This window comes from Charadrius vociferus, unplaced genomic scaffold, assembly GCF_000708025.1.
Source record: "Charadrius vociferus isolate BGI_N301 unplaced genomic scaffold, ASM70802v2 scaffold262, whole genome shotgun sequence".
Classification (NCBI taxonomy): Eukaryota; Metazoa; Chordata; class Aves; order Charadriiformes; family Charadriidae; genus Charadrius; species Charadrius vociferus.
In genome coordinates, this window is record NW_009647218.1 from 3,619,735 (window position 1) to 3,630,517 (window position 10,783).

Consider the following 10,783-nt stretch of genomic DNA (forward strand, 5'->3'; position numbering starts at 1 on the left):
ATTCCAGACTGCATGGATGGGTTAAAAATCTGGCGGGGTACATGCTTTAGGAAATAAGTATCCAACCTATGTAACTGTAGAAAGAATGATTGCTTTAAAGTTTCGCTGATCATCAAAATGATCTTGGAATTGTTTGACTTAGAGACATGATGAAGCCTTGCTCTTTGCCATGCTGCTATTCTAACAGCTGCTGCTGCAGACTGAGGAGAGAGGGCTCTGATGAGTCTTGGGTCCTTTCTTCTGTGTGAGGCCTGGCACCTCTTCTCTTCAACCTTTGCATTCTGTGTCCTTTTTAATAACTTAAAACTTTGCTTATTTTCAGTTTTCCCAAATGTTGTAGTATTTTATAAAATTGTATTGTCTGACTTTTCTGAAGCGTATGTAATGATTTTTGTGGTATCTTGAAAATAATAGCATCAGTGATAATGGTAGGTGTTCCTTATCCACTGAAGGAAGTATTTGTGCTTGAAATTGCATCTGTATTTTGGTGTGCTCCCCTCCCTCCCCCCCGCAATGCTATGCCGAGTGTTGTTTTTTCCCCCAAGTATATCTTGACATATTTGTTACTGATAGATATCTTAATTTTTAATGAAATCGATGTTTGATTGAGGTAGCTAACCTCTTTTAACATACTTGGAAGAAGAATACTTTTTTATAGTTTATATACTCAAATTAGTATTTCTGATCACAATGCTAACAAATTGAAATTTCATCAACTTTGTAAAGTAAAATCATGTACTATGGAAATCTTAAATCTTGTGATTTAATGTCTCAATTACAGATTTAATCTGATGGTACATACAATGAAATGCGAATTACTACGGTTCATTTATTGCTTACATATAATTTTAAAATTCTTGTGGAAAACATTGTTTTGTGTGAATATGATTTTAATTGTTTTGATAAGACTATATTTCTTTACAATACTAGGCTAGGATAATAAGGCTTTATTTTAAATTTTCACTCTTAACCACAGTTTTCCTTTTCACAGCCAGCATTTTCTTCTATATCAAGTACCCTGTAGTAGTTGTGTTAAACGTAACTCACGCTTGCTGTGTGTGTACAAGCGCTTAGTACTAGCACCTTACCTTGTGGGCTTACCACCATAGACTGCATTCTCTCTTTTGTGCTTTGTGCTTGCATTAATTTGACTTGCACGTGTGACTAAAACTTTGAAATAAGTCTTATCTATTTCTTTGTTGTTTTTAGGGTCTGGACTTTAAATAGTATTGGTCTTGTGTTTTTCAGTTGGCAGTTGTCCTACTGCAGCTTCTTAAAGAATTCTTGAGATGATTACGAGTTAGCAATAGTGAGACCAAAGGCAAACTTCATGTTTCTACGAATGTTTCCAAGCTCTTCCATTGCTTTATGAGTATTTTCCTTTACTGAATACTTCAATTAATGATAGTCTGCTGTTACCCATTACTATTTCTTTTAATTGTGCTTTATTTTACCAACACCCTCCTTTGTTTTCTATTTGAAATTATTATTCTGTTTTAATAATCTCAATATAACGTTATAGTTGCACTCTTCTTCATTTTTCTTTCTGGATTTCTAGACAGTTGCCCATAACTATTCTCTATTTTTTGATGCATTATGCAAAGCATTTTTTCTGTTTTCTAATGATCAAAGTAACTGCGTTGCTGCTGTGTGCAGTAGTTTAGTCTATGAATGCAGACCTTGCTGTCTGTATGGTTCTTCTTTTGCTTATTACTTGTTGCTCTTGTGTGCTTCCTTCCTTTTTATTTTTCTTCCTTGTATCTTTATCTTTGTTTTCCTGCTGCTGTCACTGGGTTGGCAGTATATTTTTCTTTAGATATGCTACATGCATAAAGGAATTTAGGACACTAAAAGTTCCATTTCACGTTCCATTTGGACTTAGCAGCCCAAACTAGATCCAGTTACTAAAGAGGTTTCCTCTCTCCCACCAGACACAACTGGTGTGATGCTGCTTCTTGCATCAGGTCTAGCAGCTGAGCAGCAACTGTGTGAGGAATTGTTTTGTCTTGGTGAACCAGCCTTCTGGAGAGGTATGAGGGTGGGAACGCAGGAGAAGTTGCCAAATCAACAGCTGTATGGTCTGGTGTGAGGGAAGTGCATGGGGCTTTGCTGCATTTCCTTCTGTTTAGATCTAAAGTGAATCAATATCCAAAATAATTCCTGTCCTTTTGAAAACAGGGGATGTCATAATTCCTTCTATGACTCCTGAATGCATCTGTGCTTCCAGAAAAAGTTATGCGTAAGGTTAGCTTGCTCCACTTTGGTTACGTTTCTTTTTTGTTCTTGAGCAAATGGCAATGAGTGAGGTTTTTAGGTATCTTCTGGAAACTTGCCCTGAGAGCTGGATACTCAAATGACTTAACTAGTTTCATCAATAGTTTCAGTCTCTAATCTTGAGTACTAGTGGCAAGAATTGATATGCCATTTCTGTGGTTTCCTTCCCACTCCCCCAATTACTTGAAGTCTGTTGGAAATACTCCATGCCCTGATGTTTGAGAATGAAGTGTTCCACCAAGTTCATAGAACTGTCCCTCTATATAAACTCTATTTGCAGGTGTTCACACTTGCTTTTCCTCTTCAGTGTTGCAGTGGGCAGGAGGTAGTATATGGATCTGGGAGATATCCAGGAAGTGGTTGGTACAGTAACTCTGTGCCCAGATTTTTTGTGAGGAAGGAGAGGAAGACTACTTGAGGCTAAAAAATACATGTAGGATACTCAACAGGCTCTTGGCTTCCATAGAGAAGCCAGCTGGGCAGAGGTTATGGAGCAGAGGCTTAGAAGAAATCGTAGGAGGCTCTACTCATGCATACCTCTTTGCTTCTGGGCCACACACTGCAGCCCCTGTCAGCAGCGTTGCATAGCAAATCACTTGGATAAAACTTGTGAAGTTTCTTAGGGCTTGCAGAGGCATCAAGCAGAATGGTTTTCTCGGTAACAGTATTCAGGAAAAGGCAGATGGGCACAGAGGACCATGAAAGAGGCACACAGAGTAACCAGACTTTCCCAAAAGGGATAGTGAACCAAAGATCTCTTGGAAGTGAGTGGGAAAAGCAGACAAGCAATAGGGACTGAAGGAGGGAATGGGAAGTGGGATATTAAATGCATGAAGGGGAAAGATTTAGAATCTTTTTATTAATATTCCCATTACATTTATCCAACTGGAAAAAGGCAATAATATAGTAAAGGCAATATCCTCAAAGTGCTGGGTCTTTTTCATTGTCACTGTCCGTACTGCCAAGAGTTAGGCATCAACTGCTCATTAAAGAAGTTGCAGTCGTCTTTTGATACTGGGGACTACCAAATAATTTGGATACACTGAACTAATCTATTTCTCTTGCTTTATTTTATGCAACTGGATGATATTCTGTCCAGAAAAGCAGTTCCAAGGAACTGGAAGTTTTGAGGCTTACTGTAGCTTTGTAAAGATTTTCGGCATCTGTTTTCACAGTTAGTTTGTCTTCATCCAGTAAGCATACTTCATAGGAAATTTGGCCTTGTAGCAGTTCAGATGTATGCTCAAAGACTACTGGGAATTTGTAGTGAAGTAGTGGTTGTAGCAGAGTTTCTGTAATTTGTAACTGGGGAAAATTTACAGCATTTAACTGCAGCAAGTTTAAACTTAAGAAGGAAATGATGCTAGTATTCTGTCAGTGGATTTAAGTTTCTTCTTGAAAATGCACTGAATTTGCAATTTGGGATCTATTTGTTATTTGGCTACTGAAAACTGCTTCTTTGTGATGCATACGCTGATCTTTGAGGTTCCTCTATTTTTACATCAATTTCGTTTTGTAGTCAGTTAATTATGGTGCTGGTTAAAAAGCACTACGTACTTTTAAAAAATGTCGAGGAACTATCAGTAAATTTTTGAGAAGAAAAATTGGATATAGTGAAGGGGTGATCATTGCAAGCATTGAAACTAGATTCGTGGTGCTGGCAGTGATTGAGGTCTTGAAATTAGAAGAACAAAACAACCCCTCACAGTATTAAAAAGGAATATCATACTGCCCACCAGAACCCCCGAGTCCCATTCTGTAGAGCTGCTTCCCAGAGAGTTGGCTCCCAGACTGTATTGTGGCTCAGGGTTATTCTACTCCAGATGCAAGCCTATGCTTTTTTTTTTTTTTTTTTTGTTGTTGAATTTCATGAGGTTCCTGTCAACACACTTCTCTAGCCTATCAGCATCCCACTGAACAGTAGCTCTACTGTCCAGCGCATTGAGTACTCGCCCCAGTTCGGTATTCTGTGCAGACTTACTGAGAATACACTGTGTCCCATCACCCAGGTTATTAATGAAGACATTAAACAGCATCAGTCCCATATTGATCCTTGAAGGTTCCCACCTAGTTGCTGGCTGCCTGCTGGACTTTGCACCGTTGATCGGGTGTGTCTGTGTCCAGCGATCCAGTCAGTTCTTCACTTACCCTATAATCTACTTATTCAGTCCACACCTCACCAATTTTGTGATAAGAAGACTGTGGGATATGGTGCTAAAGGCAAGGTACACAACATCTAAGCCCCCCTCTTTGCCCTCAACATCAGTCACCTCATTGTAGAAAGCAATTGGTTTGGTCAGATAGGATTTGCACTTGGTAAATCTATTTTGGTTGCTCAGAACTGTCTTAGGGACTGAGGTGAGGCTGACTGGCATGTGTTTTCCTTCCTGCCTGGCCTGGCCTTACCTTCTTGCAGCTGCTCTTTTACTACCAGTATAATTTGAAAAATCATTTATATTGGCTTTCTGTTGAGCTTTGGCTCCCCGGATTCCATAATACTGGTTGCAGTACTGCCTGTAATCAAGGTGCCATTTGACATTACAGTTAAAAAAACTCAATGTGGTGTTCCTTTCTGAGCCCTACATTATTGTTTATAGCTTTTCTCCTCCTTTTTAATAAAGAAAAAAAAATTACCTTTTTCAGGGGTGGAGAGCGACAGGGAACTTCTAACCACATTAATTCATTTACCAAAATAACTCTACAAAGATATGTGATATGACTGACTGTAGTTTGAGACAACAGCCTTGATCACTAGGGACAATGTGGAAATTAATTTTTAGTCTTCTTGAGGGTGTCTGTTATTTGAGGAGTCCTTCTGGCAATTATGATAGGTAGTGTGAATTAGCTTCTTCCACTTGTATTCCTTCACATTTGTAACCTGACCTAATAAGGCAATTAGAGTCTCTGTTTATATTTAGTCCAGTCTTGTATAAAAATATTCTAATGCTATGTTACAAACTTAATATTTTTAAAGTAACTTTTCCATCTAGATGAGGAGTGTTGCTTTTTTGGGAACTTTAAGATTGTGGGTATGTACTTTTGAAATAATAAATCCAAAGCAGTTTGATCTTAAAGTTGGTGGGATTATGTTGTAGTTCAGAGAACTCATGAAAATTGTGCTGCAAGTAGTAAATAGCAGACATAATATTGCCAGTGGATTAAAGAAATAAACAAAACTCTTGGGTGACTAATTTTATGGCCTGAGAAAGCCAGGTACTAAACAATTATTCAAAAGTTAATGGCTAAATCTTTCTACAGTAAACTTAAGTACTGGATTCTGTGTGTGGCTATATATACGTATATATGAAATATATATAAACACATATAATAAGTTTAATTCTCAGTAAAAAAATCACACACATCCTGCAGATACATTATTGAAATGTATGATTTACCAGGCTTTTTAGAGGAAACTACCGGTATTAATGAGTTTGCTTGAGAATAATCATATGCTTATAGATGCTTGTAAGCAAGTCATCCAGTGGTAGAAACAAAAAGTTTATTCATTTTCAGTATGAAATTTGAAGGTATTGTCTGCTGTTTCACAGGTGATGGGTTGTTTAGGAAAAAAAAAGCACAATCACTGCTGCTGCAGTGTGCAGTTCTAAAATGTTCATAATTTTAGGGAATTTATCTTATTTTATACCTTCATGTCTTTGACAGTTCTGTATTTGCAAAAACCTAAGCACTTTCACTTCATTTCACTTTCTATTTTTGTAAGACTTGTACTGTTTGAAGTTTCTCAGATTTTCTAAAGTAGGTACTGTATCATTGTGCATCTCTTTTTTTCTTTCTTTTTTGGCTAATTCTATCAATTTCAGATTGCACGAACTACTTTGCACACAGCAACAGCTTTGAAATTGTGTGGTATCTCCTTGGAAGAAATAATGGACTTATTTTAAGAAAAGTAATCATTGTTCATCACACCTCTTATAACCCATCTTTTTCCATTTTCTTCTCCCTCTAAAGATCATGAACAAGAATAGGTTGCCTTTGAACAGAAGGCTGTGTCCCAAACCATTTATATATATATATATAATCTTTATATATATTTTTCTTACTAAGAATGAGCTGATATAGTGGCATAAATTGGGCAGTATGGTGGAGAATTGAGTTCAAGTAATAGGCAGCTGCCTATTGCTTGGCAGAAAGGATGCTCAGTTGAAGTTACTACTAGCAGGGAAACTTAAAACTAAAGAAATTCCTTTTCTACCTTGAAAAAGCACAGCTGCTAAAGGTAGGAAAAAACATTTTTAAAAATGTGTCTTGTGTGACTATTTCTGCAGTAGCCCTGAGTAGTTCTGCCTACAAGTTTTTAGTTAGATGAAACATAAAGAGATGGCCTACTAGATCTGACTGTTATGGAGAGAGACTGATTTAATGTATTTCTGTCAAGGTAAATGTTGGGAGTCTTAAGTAGTAGAAATTGTTCTAGAAGCAAAGTTGATGGTTCTTTAAATTTATTTGGTGGGATTTGGTTTCTTTAGCACTGAAAGAAAAAGAACGTTGGTGAAAAGAACTTTTAAGTAACTTCCTGCTGTAGTTTTAGGCAAGAAAGTAAAAGTTGAAAATGCTGCTTGAGAGGTAATCACAAATGAAATATGCAATAACAGTTTCTTGAGTAAAGAACATGTGACTTCATTATTTTTAGCCATTTAGGAGAACAGACCTTTTTTAACTTGGTAAGTTTCTGGGGACTTCCCTCTCTCTCCCCTTTGTTGTGTTTTGCATTAGCAAAACTTGAAATAGATGTAATCTGTTTATCCAGAGGCTGAACATAGAACAGTCTAGATTATCTCATTGGCTTGAATTCAAGCTAAAATTAGAGGGCTTACTTTATTTTCTCATTTTCAATTGCCTTAGGTGATCCTGTCAAGCAATAAGCCTGGCCCTGTTTAGATCATCTAAGGCGATCCAAAATGCTTTGATCCTTTTTGTCTGTTTTCTGTCCACATGACTAAACTAGCTTAGATACAAACCAATATGGATTGTTATAAAGGAAAAGGGTCACTTTCTTTGAAATTATATTAAAAATTATTTATGACTATGTCACTTCTATATTTAAGAAAGTAGCTGAAAGGGGCTTGCATCTTGTATTTCCCATCGTTGTCCAAGATGCTTAAGGGTTTCTTTTAAACTTGAGCAAACTCCATATCCTTTTAAACTAGGATGCAATTCAGAGTGGGTTTTAATGCAAGCGTATTATCGGAAAGTGTGTGTCTCTGAAGGTGGCCTCTTGTTTTTCATAGTAAGATAAATACTTACTCCACTTTCAAAATAAGGTTACATGAAATGAGGCTTTCTGTCCCTTGCTGATAGTTCTGCTGTATAATAAAGTAGCTGTTGGTGCTGAAAATAAATGTTAGTAAAATGAAGGTCGGTTTAAAATTAAATAATCCACTTCCTAATTCGATGTTGTGATCAGTAGTGCTGGCAGAGCAGGCGTGAGAAGGGGAAAAAAATAAATCTTGACTCTTGAATCTGGGGTGAATTGTACTGTTTTTTCACTTGAAAAGAAAGTTTGGTGTTGAAAATAGTTACCATTTCTGGTAGAACAATTATCAGTGTTAATTAGAAGACTGTTATTTTTCTTCATCAGCTTTATTGCACAAACCAATTGTATCAAAATAGGGAACGTATTTTTTCTATTTATTTTAATAGTAATATTCTGAATATAGCAAACAGGAAGGTTTTATTTTAGTAGTGGATTTTTTTTGCTCTGGATAAATACTGAAATTGAAGTAACATGCACACAATAGCTTTTAAACGTTTTGGTTGCGTAAAGTATTTTAATGTTATGTACTTTTAAGAAAATGTTAGCATATATTTTAATTTAAAGGTTTGCACTCTTAAAAATGAACTTCCTGAATTGTCGACACAGTGCAGTAATTGTGGTTTCAGAATATAAATGAAAAGTTCTTGCCTGTCCATTAGAGCTTTGTTACACCACCTTGTATAACTGTCGGGGAGGGCAGGGGGAAATGATCCCAAAAGCTTTTCTGTCTTGTGCGGTGTGAGAAGCAGCAGAAAAATCCAAACTAAATACTGTTATTTATACAGTGTGTGATTGCACTTGAATTAATCCGACTGGTAACCAATTAAGCCATTTGACATACAAAGTGTGCGTTGAGTGGAAGAGAAGGCGGTGAGACAGAGGGGGCAGACACTCTTGCTTAGCAGAGGAGAAGAGTTTCCTGCCTCTGTAACCAGAAGTGATCAGCAGGAATTCTGCACTTATTCAGAAAAAACTTCATTAGCCTGACTTCTTAAAGCTTAACATTAATTGTGTATTTTTTTTTTTTATTTAAGAGGTGATTAATGTATCTTAATATACTTTAATATTTTAGTCTTGCTTTGGGAAAAAAAATAAATCTAAACTTAGAACAATAAAACCAAAATAGAATATGTAAAATTCCTTTAAAAAAAAAATAATTCCCAAGAGTTTTCTTTTGAGTACTGCAGTAATTTGTTCTATAGATTCCCTGCAATTATTTTTATGTAGTCTGAACTAGGAATAGAGCTTAGGGTTTTGATTTGCATTGCCTTTTTGGGCCAAGGAAGGAAAGGGGGCAAAAAGAGACCTTTAGTGATGTTAGGAAATGACATACAGAACTCTTTTCAAAACCCTGCTTGATATGTCTTTCTTGATTGCTATAACTTTGGTAGACAGCAGAATGTAGCTACAAAGATGTTAATGGTTTATTTCACAATTGTTAAATATTTGTCCTAGTAGTATAACATAACAATTTCACCGCAGATTAAATTGGCACTCCAGTTGATACAGCTTTCCAATTTTACTTGTCATGCTAGTGAAGAGACAGTAATTTGAATCCTAAAATAATGTTTTTAATCACTTGACAAAAATGACACTCACCTTAATTATAGAAAGGTTTCTACACAAACATGTTCAATTTACACGCAAAAATGGAAGTCAAATTGAAAGGCAGATGTGTAGAATTAACAAAATTAAACTTGATCTCCTGTATATGCAATCCTTGACAGTTTTTTTTTTTTTTTTAAAAAACCCACCACCTGAGTTGGCATTAAATACATTTGGCAAAACATCATATTTTAAAAAAAAGTAGTTTAAACTACCCAAATGACAAAAAATAGTTAGCTTATCACTCTCTAGTTAAGGACAGGTCAGCTACTGTTATTTTTAAAATATTAATGGACAGGTGTAACTGGATATACACAGTAAAAGAATTCTGGGCAAAGCAGCACGTTTTCATTTTTAAATGATACTGTTCTTTCAAAGTTCAGATCATTCTTTTGCAACTAATAGATTTGAAAACAATCACAAATGGCAACTATCAGAAGTGGTATGAGCCTTTTGAGTGCTACAGCTGTAAGATTTAAGTAGTATGCTCTGAAGCTTTAACATTGACAAGTGGATGCTTTCGGAGCCTAGCCTTTCTGTGGGAATGTTCCTTGTTTCCCCTCCTGCCCTGTGTTCTCCAAGCACAGTTACTCTGAAGATGTGCGGGAATCGTGGAGAGAGCTGAGTGCCTAGAGGAGTTCCTGCCTGGAGTAACAGGACGGCAGCATCCAGAACCTTGTGAGAGGGAACGCGTGTGTCTGCTGTTTGGTGGCAAAGGGGACAATAGGAAGAAAAGGGCTACCTGTCGGCTGGACTTCTGGAGTTGCAGTGTCTTTGCACTGAACTGGAAACATACACACATACCTTACTGCCAGTTGCAAGCTAAAATTGACAGCACCAGTTTAAATCCAAACAACAAACCTATGCTTACCTTGGTGAATCATTTCAGTGAAAGCTGTGGATTTCAGTGGAAGGCTAAGGATTTTGCTTAAAGATGGGATAGAGGCAAAGCTCTGAAAGCTTGTCAGCTGGATTACGCAAAAATGAAACCTATTGAAGCTACTTTATAGTAAGACATAGTTGTTTCTGTTACTGTAGTAAATCATTGCTGTTGTGGTTGATACATTAAATCCTTGCCACGTTCCCATTGATTTGTCTGCAAAATACTCTAGCTAATTCATAACTAGTAAATTATGTTATGCATAACTGCATGCATACTAAATCAAAGTGGGATTTTTCTTCTCTTAAACTTTTTATTTAAGACTGTGTGGCCTTAGTACACAGTTCCTAGGCAGTGAATCTCGTGAATTTACATAAGCTCCCATGTGAATGGTCATGTTGTGTAGTGAGTGTTAGCACAGCACTGTTAGCCGTAACAGTGTGCAACAGCGATCGTCAAAATGCTGCATTAATTACAAAGAAACCAAAGAAAGGAAAAGCAGATGTATATAAGAAAGCAAGTTCTTTATGTACTTCTTCTAGTAGTTGGCTGTATACTGTGGAAAAAACATGCAGTGGAAAAAATGGACAAAGCTGAGTCAAAAAAAAGGAAAAGGAAAAAAAAGGCAGGTGTTGTTGAGAGGTGATAGTCTTGTTATCTGTAACAGTTGAAACAAGCTCATGTGAATGCTCACCTTGGTGTGTCTCTTCTACCTGATGAGGCTCTTCAGTGTGCTCTTTGGGCTTACA